This window comes from Elephantulus edwardii, unplaced genomic scaffold, assembly GCF_000299155.1.
Source record: "Elephantulus edwardii isolate Elephantulus edwardi_28Jun2011 unplaced genomic scaffold, EleEdw1.0 scaffold00031, whole genome shotgun sequence".
Classification (NCBI taxonomy): domain Eukaryota; kingdom Metazoa; phylum Chordata; class Mammalia; order Macroscelidea; family Macroscelididae; genus Elephantulus; species Elephantulus edwardii.
In genome coordinates this window covers 19,111,041-19,119,188 of record NW_006399781.1, presented here as the reverse complement: position 1 = coordinate 19,119,188, position 8,148 = coordinate 19,111,041, and the positions used below count along the sequence as shown (strand labels likewise).

General features: G+C 42.0%; 1 pseudogene; it reads right to left on the bottom strand.

Moving 5' to 3' along the window:
- Window positions 1-7,903, bottom strand: part of LOC102861138 — a 99,214-nt pseudogene extending 91,311 nt beyond the window's left edge.
- Between the last annotated feature and the right edge of the window lie 245 nt (window positions 7,904-8,148).

Sequence of the window (8,148 nt, the reverse complement as noted above, 5' to 3'; positions counted from 1 at the left end):
CAACAGCCCTAAACTCCGCTCTGTCCTGTGCCAATCGCACTGTCTCTGACACTCCCATCCCAATTATCCCAGTCACTGAATCAACCCACCTCATAGATATATAGATATATCTTATACTGAGATAATATTATATGTTTGTGTACACACACACACACGTTGTTATTGTGTACTGTTGAATCAGAACCAATCCATAGCTGAACCCTCTGGCAAGTTTTTTTTTAAGAGGCAGTTAACTGAACACGCACACATACTCAGACATAACTAATATTTGCACTATTGTTTCAAGTCTATCAGGGCAAATATAGTATCATATGATACTATACCTCCTTAAGATTCAAAATTCTGACCCTTGCTCACAACGTGACTATTCTTACTGCTTTTGGAAAACAACAATGTGGGTTAGAATTGGATTGCCAAGCAGACTTTATCTGACCTTCCTACACCAGTCAGAGATAATGGCTTCCTGCGACTATGCTGAAAATTATACTGAGAATGTAACTTGGTAGAAGTGTTTAAAGAATGAACAATATCTGCTTTGGGTACTATGCTATGCTTAGAAAATACTGTTCTAGCCACTGTCCACCTCATCTTCCAGTTTGAAATCTGAGAACAAGAGATGATATTCATGTAACATAATTTTAACCAATGATGGAGGGATACCACCCAAGGGATTATAACTTCTGAGATAAACACTAAATTAGAGAATATATATTACATCTTTGTTCTGAAATCTTGCTTCTAAATCAATATATCTGGTGAATGCAGTCTGAAATGAAGTAATTTTATTTTTAAAAAAACCAATAAAACTAGTTGGATCAAGATGATTCCAACTTACGGAAATCCTATGCATGTCAGAGCAAAACTGCTCCACAGGGTTTTCAGTGACTGACTTTTCAAGAAGTACTGTATTTTTACTGAAAATAATGATTGTGTTCTTCTTATTTTTGACACCCACACCATGCCCCAATTCCTTGAGGTATTTTCATAAGCATCTATGAAAAATATAGAAGTTCACTTACAAAAATAACTTTCACATTATAGAATGTGAACAATATTTGGGTGAAAATACAGCAGATTGCCAAACTTGTTTCTACTTGATGACTCTGAGTAGAATGAACATCCCACCCTTTCAGTTGGCAGTCAAGTGCATTAACTATTTACACCAGAGATTTTTGAAGTAATTTTAGTGTGTTTGTTTGAAGAATGAGTAAAAACATTTCAGTAAAGCTTCACAAAGATAATATCAATGTTAAGTGAGAGATGTGATATACTAGGTATATTGTAGTAACAAGAAGTTACAGATGACTCCTTGTAGGGTCCTGATGCTCACGTTTTTAACCCCTTACTAATGAAGAGCTCTATGGCATTGTACATTGCCATACTGTGGTGGCTTGCATGTTAGTGTGCTATGTCACTGGTCTTTCAAACACCAGCAGAGTCACCCATGGTGAACAGTTTTCAGCAGAGCTTCCAGACTAAGACAGACTAAGAAGCAGGACTGGCCAACCCTTTTTGAAATAACAGGACTTAGAAAACCGTATGGACAGTCCTTGGAGAGAGATATTATGCTTGGAAAGGTGCAAAGTCAAAGAAAGGGAGGAAGACCCTTATCAAGATGGATTGACACAGTTGCCACCACAATGGGCTTGTGTGTGACAGAGATTGTGAATATGGCACAGAAAAGGGCAAGATTCAGACCTGTTGTCCACAGGACACTGTGAGCCACAGTTGACTTGACAGCACCAAATAACAACAACAGCAGTGCATTCTAAATTGCATTGCTAATCCAAAGGTCAATAGTTCGAAGCCACCAGCTACTCTGAGAGAAAAAGATGAACTGTCTCTCTCTTAAAGAGTTACAACCTTGGAAACTCTTTGAGGGACAACTGTTAGTCAGAATGAACTCATCAGCAGCAGGTAACTAACTGCAAACTCCTGACAAGACTAAAGAAAATCTCCTAGTTTAATTTTGTGTATGTTCCATTAGATTTCTTAATTCTGGTTCATCAGCCCTCTCCTTTCTTGCCTCTCAGTACTTCACCCCACATTGCTTTGTGCTACAATGGATTCTTTTCCCCAAGAAGCACACCAAATGTTGTGAACTCTTCCTCCATCTGCTCTTGTTTGAACTTTAAAGAAAGATCCCTCATTAATTGCATTTATGTAGCTCTAGATAGCTGCCTTTTAAATTTGTAATAGCTTGTGATTTAAAGAGATCTTTGCTGCCTCTAGTATACAAATGCCTGTCTTACTTTCCCACTTCCATTCCCCCTAAAAGCAAAAATAAAAACCAAAACAAAAAAGATAAAATTAAAAAAATAAACCACAACGACCTTGGAAATCCATCCCTCTTGTCTAGCACAGTCATGTCTGACTCTGTTCCTTTGCAGGGAATTGGTGCTATTAAAGTCATAACTTTCTGGTAGTTCAAATTCATGGGTGGCACTGAGAGAAATATGGGTCTCCTCCCATGAGAGTTACTCTCAGATACTCAATGGAGAGTCAGGTGTGAGTTGGTTCCTACTCAACAGCAATGATTTGAATTGATTTTGTTATGTGTCATGGCATCTGTTACCACTCCTAAAGACTCTATGGACAATAGCTCTGAACCTTGTCCTATCCTGAGCCAATCTCGCTGTTTGTGACTCATCTACCACCTGTACCCCAGTTACTGTGTCAGTTCTTCTCTTTTAGGGTTATTCTCTCTTGCATTGTCCTTCCATCCTTCTGAGCATGATTTCTGCTCCAAGGACTGGTCCCTCCTGGCACCATGCCTTAAGTATGTCAGATAGAGCTTCAAAATCCTTGCATCCAAAGAGCAACATGGTTTCACTCTCTCTAGGGCAAACCTGTTAGTTCTCTTGGCTGTCCATGGTGTGCTCAATACTCTTTACTAGCACCACAACTCAAAGATATTAATTTTTTGTCTGTCAACCTTAGTCACTGTCCAGCTTTCTGATATACAGCAAGCAATTGTGAATTGGATCAGACACACCTTAGTTTCTAGTCTAACATTGTTTCTCTTTAGCACTCTGAAGAGGTCCTTGATGGCAGATTTTCCTAATGCAACGGGAAATCTTTGAAATCTTTTGATTTCATGATGGCTGGTGTCAAGAGTGTTGATTGTGGAGCTAAAAAAGTTGAAATTGTTAACAACCTTAATCTTTTCTCCTGGTCCAATCTATCATGAAGCTGTCAGTTGGCCTAGTGGTGACAATCTTTGTCTTGTTGAGTTTCGATCTACATTCCAGACTGCAGTCTTTATTTAACCTTTTTCAGCAAATACTTCAGATTCTCCTCAATTTCAACAAGCAAGATTATATTATCTGCTTAAGTTGACAAGTCTTCCTCCAATCCTGATGCCACATTCTTCCTCATAAAGTCCAGCCTTCCAAATAATATGCTCTGCATATAGATTGAAAAGGCTTGGAGACTGGACATCCCTGATGCACTCCTATCATGATTTTGAACCATAAGGTGTTCCCTTGCTCAGTTCTGAGGACTGTCTCCTGATCCAGGCATAAGTTTTTCTGGGATTCCTATTCTTCTTAAGGTTAGCCACAATTTGTTGTGATCCATAGTCAAATGCCTTTGCATAGTCAACATAACAGTGACCTGCTTTCAACCAAGATCCATCTGACATTGACTCCTTAGCAGGATTTTGCTTGTGTGTCGTATTAGTGATATTGTTTTCTAATTTCCAAACTCTTTACTACAATCCTGGAGGAGGTAAGTGTGTTGTTCTCTACATTCTGAAGACAAAAGCCTAGGGGTTTTTTGTTTGTTTACTAATACATTCATTTTGAAGTACACACCAATATCACAGGAGAGTAAAGAGAAAATGGTAAACAGAAATGGCCAGAGGCATGATCTACCTTATCAGGATTGGCTGGAGGGAGGGAAGAAGGAGGTGTTGGAGTGATGGTGTTGGGGGTGGGGGAATGGGACCAACACCAAATCTGTTAGGTGTGTAATGGATGGGGCAGGGTCTTTTCATCTGCTGGTTTGGTTAAATGTTTTTCTGTCAGATGTTGCTCTAAAGTTTGGCATCCAAATTAAGACAGACTAGGGAAAAGAATTCACAATCCTTTTCTAAAACACTTTGAAAATGCTCTGTATAATAGAGCACACCTAGATTAGCAGATATAGTACTAGAGGCTTAATCCTGCTATTGGGAATCACAAAGGAGAAGGAACAGACAGTAGTGGTTAGGACACGAAATATAAGCAGTGTGATTATAGGAAAATTGGACACAGTTAAGAAAGAAATGGAAAGAATATATATTGACATACTAGACATTGGCAAGATAAGATGGATTGGCATAATAATTTTTAAAATTTTTTATTGTAAAAACCATGTATGGAGATTCAAGGGATTAAGGTGTGAGAGCAGAAGGATAAGGCTGCACAATTTGGTGGGTGGAGAGAGCGGGTAAAGGAAATGTGAAAGATCTGGCAGAAACTAGAAAAGACAGGAGAATGGTAGGCGTAGTCCAGTGGTGACTTTTTTTTTTTTAAACAAAGAGATTGTCTTTTTTATTTGTGAGTTTCCCATTTTGGAATGGGAGTGCAGAGTCTCTGGCTGCTTCATGCTGAATGTTGTTATTGTTATGTGCTGTCGAGTCACTTTTGACTCATAGCAACCCTATGTACAACAGCCCTAAACTCCACTCTGTCCTGTGCCAATTGCACTGTCTCTAACACTCCCATCCCGATTACCCCAGTCATTGAATCAATCCACCTCCTAGAGGGCCTTCCCCTCATGTGCTGTCCCTCCACCCTACCAAGCATGATGTCCTTCTCCAAGAACCGGTCCCTCCTTACAACATGTCCAAAGTATGTTAGACAGAGCCTCAGAATCCTTGCCTCCAAGGAGCCACCCGGTTTAACCCTATCTAAGATGAATCTGTTTGTTTTCCCAGCAGTCCATGGTACTCTCAATAGTCTTCTCCAGCACCACAGCTCAAAGGCATCAATTCTCCTTCTATCCTCCTTGGTCACTGTCCAGCTCTCTGATGCATAACAAGTGATTGCAAAGACCATGGCCTTTATCAGACGCACCTTAGTCCCTAGAGAGACACTATTGCGCTTCAGTACTTTGGAGAGGTCCCTAACAGCAGAATTTCCCATGGCAATACACCTTTTAATTTCCTGGCTACTGGTGCCAAGAGTGTTGACTGTGGAGCCAAGCAAACTAAAGCTGTGTAAAATCTCAATCTCTTCACCATCCATCCTGATGTTGCCAATTGGCCCAGTGGTGAGAATCTTTGTCTTCTTGACATTGAGCCTCAATCCATATTGTAGGCTGCAGTCCTTGACCCTCTGCAGCAAGCGCTTCAGGTCCTCCTCAGTTTCAGGAAGCAGGGTTGTGTCATCTGTGTAATGCAGATTGTTGATAGATCTTCCACCAGTCTTGACCCCACATTTCTCCTCATAGAGCCCAGCCTCCCAGATAATCTGTTCTGCATATAGGTTGAAAAGGTATGGATACAGGACACATCCCTGGCGTACGCCCTTCCCATTTTTGAACCATGCAGTGTTCCCTTGCTCTGTTCTGACGACTGCCTCCTGGTCCATGTATAGGTTTCACATTAGAATGATCAAGTGTTCTGGGATTCCCATTCTTCTGAGTCAGTCATGCTGAATAGAGGCACTAAAATGAAAAGAAAGGGGAACCCGCTTTACTGGTGGTCTTGAGTTGAAGCTGCATGCCTTCTTATTCCGTTAGAAGATATTCTCATGATGTTTTCTGCCCTCTGGACTGCAAGGTATTTGCGTGGGTGAGTCCAGTGGGAGTGGCTGGCTGAACTCTGAGACACCATCCACCTTCATTTCCTTTGCTGGCAGTTACATTTCCCTTTTGTCTCTGGAACTGGGCTCAGGGTTCAGATTCTGGAACAAGACTCTGTTCAGCTTACCTATAAGGAAGAGAGCAAACCTAGAGAGATGAGTTACAATGAAAAGGGCTTTGGAAACATTACTTACAGCTGTCCTGAAGGAGGAGGTGGAGAAAAGTGACTTAGATAAAGTTCCTCATATACACCAAGCAGCTCTCCCCAGGGCCTGGGTGGCTGTCCTGATGCCAAGTGGCTGTAATCTTTCTGAAAACAGCCTGCCACATCTTTCTACCAAGAAGTGGCTAGTGAGTTTGAAATGCCAACCTTCTGGTTAACAACAAAGCTCTTAACCAATGTGTTGACGAGGCTCCCTCCTTTATGGGCAGAGCTCAGCTTTTCTTGGGATGCCACACACACCACTCAGCAGCCTGAGAGTCAAGAGCTAAGTGCAGATACCTGAGTGGCACATAGTGACCTGTGTTACACAACCCGTCTACAGGGGGGCTGTCCCGGAGCAGGCACCCAGGTGCCATAGACCCATCTTCAGCTTTCTGTCCTGCTCCTGCTGTGTGGCCCCTTTTTTCCCAGGCTTTGTTTTGGTCCTCTTTCTTTTTCTCGCCGCATGGTGCTTCCTCTGTAACCTGTCCTCTTTAGAATCTCACCACATCGCTGAGTGAGGCCACACAAAAGCTGCAGCCACAGTGTCCTTCTGGGAGGTTTTCTTTTTCTAATAGCATCTAAAAGAACATTTTTAGCTATCTATATTCCTCCCTCAGATCATTTCTATTTACTGTTCTCTGCCTGTATTCTTTCTTTTCATGGTTTCTCGCTTTGGTTTATCAAATCCTTTTAAGTTATTGTAATTGTTATTGGGGAACTTCCAGCTGCTGTGGAGAGAGCCCCCCGACTCACTCACAATGGTAGGAAGCATTGCCTTGTCCTGTGTTATTCTCATGGTCCCATGTGGGTCAGACCTTTGTGGTCCATAAGTTTTCACTGACTGATTTGTGGAAGTAGATCACCAGCCCTTTCTTCCCAGTCTTAATCTGTACACTCTGTGGAAATTTATTCAGCATCAGAGCAACACTCAAGTTTCCACTGAGAGGTAGGTAGTTTCTCCAAATGGGGTGCATTGGCCAGAATGGAACTCAAGATCTTCCAGAGAAGGTGAGAATCCTACCACTGAACCACTACTGCCCCCACTAAGTGCGGATCAGACAATTCTGTCTCCCATAAAGAAATTGATTAGCTGTGGACTAGTGGAAACAATGCATTCTGAATACTACATGAGCTAGGTTTCCTCCCCTCTTCCATTCTTCCCCTTACAAACCTGGAGGGAAGATAGCCCTCCCCTGTAACATAATAGAGAATGAGGCATTTGAGGATAGTCACAGTTGCTCAGCACAGAGCATTATAGGTGCTGCAGATGTATTTTTTAAAAAATAGATAAATGGTTGATTGTAAGCAGATATAAAGAAAAAATAAATCTCATTGTTACAGAGTTGATTCCAATTCATAGTGACCCTATGGAGCAAAGTAGAACTGTCTCATAGGATTTCTGAGACTATAAATCACTATACAAGCAGACTGTCTCCCCCCCACCCCACCCCACAGAACGGCTGATGGATTAGAACTGCCAGCCTTTCAGTTAGCAGTCAACCATGAACCCACTGGGCTACCAGTCTTCCCTGTTGAGCATCTAACCCCAAATCAGTCTTACTTCCATCAAGTCATGCTGACCCAAGGCAACTCTGTCAGGTAGTTTCTAGGGTAGTGACTCCTTACAGAAGTAGATTGGCTCATCTTGACCCCTTGGAGCCACTGGTGGGTTCGAACTGTCAACTGTTTTTCATTAATCATGTGAAGCAGTTCAAATGAGGCGTAGAGACATGAACTGAATCAGTCAGGGTGAGTTTCCGGTTTACAGTCCGAGAAGCACAGGAGTGTGCAGGAAGACGTGTTAGGGCTTACCTGGGTCAGGGAGCAGGCTAAATAAGAGCCTCTCTGCACTCTGGATGAAAACTGCTTCTTTGAGTTAGCTATTATGGTGATGACTGCTGCTGTCATTATGGCTACATTTACTCTAAATAGAAATCTATATCTATCTCAATGAGCGCTGGAGAGCGGCTTAGTCATCACTGCCATCAAATGTCGTCACATCCATTAAGTGCACCTATGTGTCTACAAACGCCTGCCACTCTGTTAAGTGCACAGCCCCTGGTCTGCTTATCACCGGGCCTTTTGGATGTGAAAACAAAGGTATAAAGGAAGGGATCTGACCTTAGAATGAAAAGGACTTTTATTTTCTGCAG